The sequence below is a fragment of the Humulus lupulus genome, chromosome 1 (assembly GCF_963169125.1).
Source record: "Humulus lupulus chromosome 1, drHumLupu1.1, whole genome shotgun sequence".
Lineage (NCBI taxonomy): Eukaryota > Viridiplantae > Streptophyta > Magnoliopsida > Rosales > Cannabaceae > Humulus > Humulus lupulus.
The window spans coordinates 309207304-309213366 of NC_084793.1; positions in this window are offsets into that span (position 1 = coordinate 309207304).

The following is a 6063-nucleotide window of genomic DNA, read 5'->3' on the forward strand; positions in this document are numbered from 1 at the left end:
GTGCTTGACATGTCAACAGGTCAAGGTTGAGCATCAGAGGCCGGCAGGGCTACTGCAGCCTCTGGATATCCCAGAGTGGAAGTGGGAAGACATCACAATGGATTTTGTGATGGGCTTACCCAGGACTGTTGGTCAGCATGATTCTATTTGGGTGATAGTGGATCGCTACACCAAGTCAGCTCACTTCTGCCAGTGAGGACTACTTATATAGTTGAGCAGTACGCAGATCTCTATGTGAGAGAGATCGTGCGGCTCCATGGTGCGCCTAGGTCGATTATGTCAGATCGGGACCCTACTTTTACTTCCAAGTTTTGGGGGAGTTTGCAGAAGTCCATAGGGACGCAGTTGAAGTTCAGTACTGCTTATCATCCTCAGACAGATGGGCAATCTGATAGGACGATCCAGATTTTGGAGGACATGCTGAGGGCATGTGTGCTGGACTTTGGTGGATCTTGCTGAGGGCATCTCATAATAGAAGTCTCCTACAACAACAGTTATCAGTCTACCATTGGGGTTGCACCTTATGAGATGCTGTATGGTAGGAAATGTAGGTCTCCCATTCATTGGGATGAGACAGGTGAAAGGAGATACTTAGGTCCTAAGGCAGTTCAGAGGACCAATGAGGCCATAGAGAAGATTAGAGCTAGAATGCTTACTTCTCAGAGTAGACAGAAGAGCTATGCGGATCCCAAACGCAGGAACGTGGAGTTCCAGGTAGGAGACTATGTCTTCCTTAGAGTCTCGCCATGGAAAGGGGTGAGAAGGTTTGGGAAGAAAGGCAAGTTGATCCCCAGATATGTAGGTCCATTTGAGATCCTGGAGAGGGTTGGTCAGGTGGCTTACAGGTTAGCTTTGCCTCCGGCGTTGTCTACCGTGCATAATGTATTTCATGTTTCAGCTCTTCGGAGGTATGTGCCTGATGCTAATCATATTTTGAGCTATGAAGATCTGGAGCTTGAGGCAGTTCTCTCCTATGAGGAACAGCCTGTCCAGATACTTGACAGAAAAGATAAGGACCTCAGGAACAAGATGATACCTTTGGTTAAGGTATTGTGGAGGAACAGCAAGGTCGAGGAAGCGACCTAGGTGCTAGAGTCAGACATGCAGAATCAGTATCCCGAGCTGTTCAAGTAAATTTTGAGGATGAAATTTCTGTAAGGAGGAGATAGTTGTAATGCCTCGAATTCTCCGATATGGTTTAATGGCGGGATTAGTAGGTCGGGAGGGCCATACTTGTTTAATTATGCCATTAAATGACATTATGCATGTATGTGTGAATTATATTATGATATGATGCTATACGCGTGCATGTGGGTCCACATTTGAATAATTATGCTATTTTGATAATTTGGCCTATTGAGGGTGAATATGTGTATTTGGGTGCATAACGTGATTTGTGAATAAGATTTCATTATTATGGAGATATATTCGAGTTATTCGGCCTGAGACGATCTTTAAATATAATTTATCGGTTTGGTCATAACAGGCTTAAGCTCGGGGCTTGGGGTGAGTCTCGAGGTGGTTTTAATGATTAGAGTGTTACCGAGAATTATAGGGTAACGGGATATGAATTATTGGTGTTTGAGATTATCGAGATTAGCAGGAATTGGAGAGCATTAATTATGATTAATGAGATAGGTGGAAAATACCAATTTTACCCTTGGGATGACTTTAGAAAGCTTAAGTGACCTAGGGGCATTTAGGTCATTTGGTTTGGATTTATATGAAACTTTAGTTGGCTGTAGAAAAACAGAACAAAACAGAGTCCTTACTTCTCCTTCTTGTACATCATTTTCTCTCATTTCTCCTTTGGAGTTTTTGAGCCCAAATTGAGGAATCAAGCTAGGAAATCAAGGGGTTGAGTTCATAGAGTTGGTTCAGTCATTGAAGGGGATTTAATCTCAAGTTTGAGGTGAGTTTCAGCCATAAGTTTTCTGGTTTTACTCTGTTTTCTTTTTGTTTTCAACCTATGATTTTGTTGAGGATAGCTTGGATTAATGGAAGTTTTGATTGATGTTTAACTTGGGTTTTGATGAGGGTTTGATATGGATGATGTTTAGGGGTTGGATTGAGTGTTTGGATGAGGTTTGGAACTGGTGTTTGGATGAGGTTTGGAACTGGTTTGAAGGTTTGGTTTCAAGGAAAAACGCAGGGGAAGAAAGCTGGTGCTTGCTGGTTTGTGTAAAGGGTCGCGGCATGGCTATGGTGAGCCGCTGTAGAGTCCAAGAACTTTACTTAACTAATTGTTTTGTAGTGTTATAGTATGTTTAGTGTTATCTTTGTTACTATGGATTTTTGGTTCAGACCGGGAATTATTTGGACACTCATAGTAGTACTTATAGATTTTCTAAGTTTAATCTATAGTTTAAGAATATTAAGTATAACCTAAGGTTTGATTGATGTGACTGATATTAAGGATTATATTTATTATATTATAAGGTTTAGACATCAACCAATAGGATTTTAAGCACATGTTATGAATGGTGATTAAGGATTAAAGATTTTTGAGGATTTAATTTAATAAGGAGTAAAGTTTGAATGTTATAGGGTCAGTCAGCAGCTTTGAGTACGTTGAGGGCTTAGTCAAGGCTGTTTACTCCATTCAAACTTAGCTAAAAATGTGTAATTTCGTGTTTAAATATTCAGCGTGTGCCGATATATCGCAGCTATAGGGGGCGATATATCGCAGCACGTAGATACGGAAAACACGAATCGATGCACGGTCGCCTCGGGAACAATGGTCCAGGCGATATATCGCCTATAGGGGGCGATATATCGCCTCCTCCAGCATATGTTCAAACGTTTTTGAATTCTTTTCCTTTCAGCCATTCAAACTCCTTCAATAGTCCAGCATCTTTTGAACGAGTCTTCAGCCTCTGCTGAACGATTATTCAAATGATTTTCACCTAAAAAGCCATTATTTTTATTCAAGTAAAATCAAGATACTTTCATTCCCAAACTCTATAAATAGGACCTAGTACCCAGCCATTATTCACCATTTGCTCTAAGTTCAGAAGCTGCTAGTGTTAAGTGAGTGTGAGAGTGTAAACACTTGGTTTGGGGAAAAACTATAAGCTTAAACATCATAAGCTTATCAAACACTTTGGGAAGTGAGTTCTATAGTATTTCGGTGGAGGTTAGATTGATCTTGCAAATCTTTGAGGTAAACCTGAAACTCTATTTCATTTATTTCATGTTATTTCCTTTCTCAAAACCTTCTACTCAGTCCCCTAACCTCATTCTTATTTTGGTTAGGGAATCCAAGTTCTTAAGCATATAAGTCGGTAAGTATGTTTTTATGGTTTAGTCTTTCCATCTCTTTCATTACATCTCCTTTCTTTAGACTCACTCTTTCTTATGGTTTTAGGAGTGTTCCAAAAAGTCCCAACTCAGTCCATTATATCCCGGTAACTTTGGTAAGGAAAATAGGCTAGAATCAGTATGTTATGTGCTTATATGTTTTATGTTATTAATGTGTTATGATATGTATATGTGTATGTTTGTAGGCTTGGGCATATGACCCATATGACTAACAAGACCCCAAAAGGGTTATGGGCATATGACCTACTTAGCTAGTAGGACCCCACTAATCCCATGGGCATATGCTTGTTTAGTCTATGGGACCCCAAGTAATAATGGCCATTATAATAAGTGTATGTTATATGTATTATGTTAAGTCTTTATGTTTTTATGAAATTATGTATATGACTTTGTGTTAGATTTTCCTTGCTGGGCATTAGGCTCACTCCTTTCTGTTTATGTGCAGGAAAATAAGCTTAGAGGCGGTAAGATTCGTGACGCTTGGAGGATGTGTATCGATCATGAATGGAGTCAAGGGTCCGAGCGTTATTCGATTCGAGGATGTAGTCTCATTTTATGTTTTCTATGGTTTTATGTGTATTTTCCGCACCAATGATGTAATGTCTTTTATTTTAAATCATCTTTTGTTTTAAAGACAATGGGATCCCATAATCCTTCTTAGTATTCTGTTTATTTGTAAATAACTCTTATTTTGCAAGTTACTCAATAAATTATGGTATTTTCATAAAAATGTAAGTTTTATGTATAGTTTCGTTAATGGTCCAAATAGTCTAGATTAGTGGGTCATTACAGCCGCGGCCTATGTTGGTTTCTGGGGTGGATTTGCCTCTGTCAGAGAGGTGAGCTGCGGCATGGCTGTGGTGAGCCACGGCCCATAAGGGCATTTTTGGCCAGAAATGTGTTTTTAGCTTGGGGATTCAAGCCTTAGGCCTCGGGATCGATCCTACTACCCAATTTAGTAAGATTCGATGTCTCGGAGGCTAGGTTTTGGTTTGAGAACCCTTTGTTATCATTTTCATTGATGAATCCTATATTTTGGTTATGACCAGGTAACCGCCAGGGAATTAAAAGATTGATCGTTCTCAGGGGTCGTTCTTATATTAATTTTTCACTCGAACCAGAGGTAAGAAAACAGTGTATGAATACAGTTGCACCCTGTATATATATATGACATGCGTGACTTGTTATTGAGGCATGTTGGTTGATAAATGTGGACATGGATTGCATATTAAATGCTAGAGCATGTTGCTTACTTGTTTATGACATTGACTAGTCAGGGACACTGACCTAAGGGTCAGAAATGGCATAGCGTTATGAACGTCGAGCCAAATGAAGATTAGATCTAATCGATATCAGCATTGAATGGCTCTATGGCATTAATGCTGGACCGACCCTAAGGTCGATGAACTTATAAGCGCTTGGCTAGTCTAAGACTAGTTACTGAGAGCCAGGGCATAAGGCCCATGACTGCTTGTCACATGGCTAGGGAATGATGTTCCATAGTTATGACTCTAGAGTCATGAGAAAGGTTATGTTGGTGACTAATCACCATGCACCTATCCTGTTAAAGCTAGTGAAATGTTCACTTATCTATTTTGCCTTGGTGATCCTATCGTCACATGGCTAAAGAGAGTTGTCCCCATATTTGTGATTTTTGTGACTGTCACCTATTTGTTTGAACTGAAAGTCCTGAATGATTATTATGATCATTGTTGATATTATATCAGGCTTTATTGTGTTCTCTTGCTGGGCCTTGGCTCATGGGTGCTATGTGGTGCAGGTAAAGGGAAAGAAAAGCTCACCCAGCCTTGAGTGGAGAGCTTAGGTGGTGATGTGTACATATGCGGCCGCTTGACCACCACGACCAAGGCGTTCTCAGAGGAACTAGGGGGCTTACCCTATTTTTGCCGCTTAGGTCGGCGGGATTGTAAATTTGAAACTATAATGACTGTTTTGTACTGAGAACAACTTGTAAATGTTTTAATTAGCTCTGCAGAGCAGTTTGTAATGAAAATATCCATTTCCTTTTTAGAGCACGTTTTTGACCAAAGGACTCGGGTAGCGGGTCAAATTTCCGGTCTACCATTCACCGTAACTGTTCTGGGGTAACTAGGGCGTTACACATTTCCTCTCTCTTATTTCCCCACTGCCCAATACACCCATGCACTCCCTGCACATGCTCGTAGGCTACACAATTTACTTAACCATATTTAAACTAATTCCCTATACTGCCCTCGGCTGGCTTTGCAGCCAGTCCACTATTTCCCTTCCTTCTAGCATACACAAAAGTAAGTGGTGGCCTATCAAAGAGGTGTAGTTAGAGATGGGTTTTCGTCTTTGATAGATTTGGCTGGTCGAACAGAGAAGGTATCACCTTCAAAGTTGCAGTTCTCATCAGCAACATGAACATTGAACATTGATCCACAGTTAACGAAGTACTTAGTGGAACTTGCATAATCTGCCAAGGCAAGTGGAAGATAATACAAAAACTGGACAAGAAACACAGAAATAAGAATACCAAAAAAGCGTGTCATCTTCTTCTCCATTTTCGTTTTCTTCTTCTGATACTCATGGCATGAAATATACTAGCTTGGAAAAGTAGGAGGAGGACTTTGTGCTTGAATGACTTGGATTTTTCTGTGGAACTTTTGGATGCATGTTATGTTATGTCATGTCATGTCATGTTGCCACAAGTAGGAAAGAAAAATATGATAGGAAAGAAAAATATGAAAATAGGAGAAG